Source organism: Galeopterus variegatus, unplaced genomic scaffold (assembly GCF_000696425.1).
Source record: "Galeopterus variegatus unplaced genomic scaffold, G_variegatus-3.0.2 Scaffold1234, whole genome shotgun sequence".
NCBI classification, from domain to species: domain Eukaryota; kingdom Metazoa; phylum Chordata; class Mammalia; order Dermoptera; family Cynocephalidae; genus Galeopterus; species Galeopterus variegatus.
In genome coordinates, this window is record NW_007727345.1 from 417,233 (window position 1) to 417,963 (window position 731).

Genomic DNA, 731 nt, shown 5'->3' on the forward strand with positions numbered 1-731 from the left:
GTGTACAATATGTGATGACCAAATTAGGACAGTAAACGTACTCATCATCACAAAATGTAGTTGCTCCCTGTGGCCATCAGCCAATCTGTCCCTCCCCTTCCCATCTGCAGCAACCACAGACCTGTTCTCTCTCTCTGTAAGTTCAACACATTATTGTTATTTTCTCCTTCCTTCCTTCCTCCCTCCTCTGCTCTTATCTCTCTCTCTCTTTTCCTTCTTTCCTCCCACTTATGAGTGAGAGCATGCAGTATTCCTCCTGTGCCTGGCTTATTTCACTTAACATAATTTTCTCCAAGCTCATTCATGTTTCTGCAAATGACAAAATTTCATTCTTTTTTATGGCCGAGTAGTATTCCATTATGTATTTCCTTGTCCACTTGTCAGTCAATGGACATTTAGATTAGTTCTAACTCTTGGTTATTGTAAATAGAGCTGCCATAAACATGAGAATACAGGTATCCCTTTGATATGATGATTTCCATTCCTTTGAGCATGTAAGCAGTAATGGGATTGCTGGATTGTGTGATAGATCCATCTATAGTTGTTTGAGAAACCTCTATCCTGTTTTCCATAATGGCTGTACTAATTTACTTTCCCACCAACGGTATATAAAAGTTCCCCTTTCTCTACATCCTTGCCTGCATTTATTATTCTTTGTCTTTTTGATAACAGCCAGTCTAACTGGGGTGAGATGATATCTCAATGTGATTTTGATTTGCATTTCCCTGATG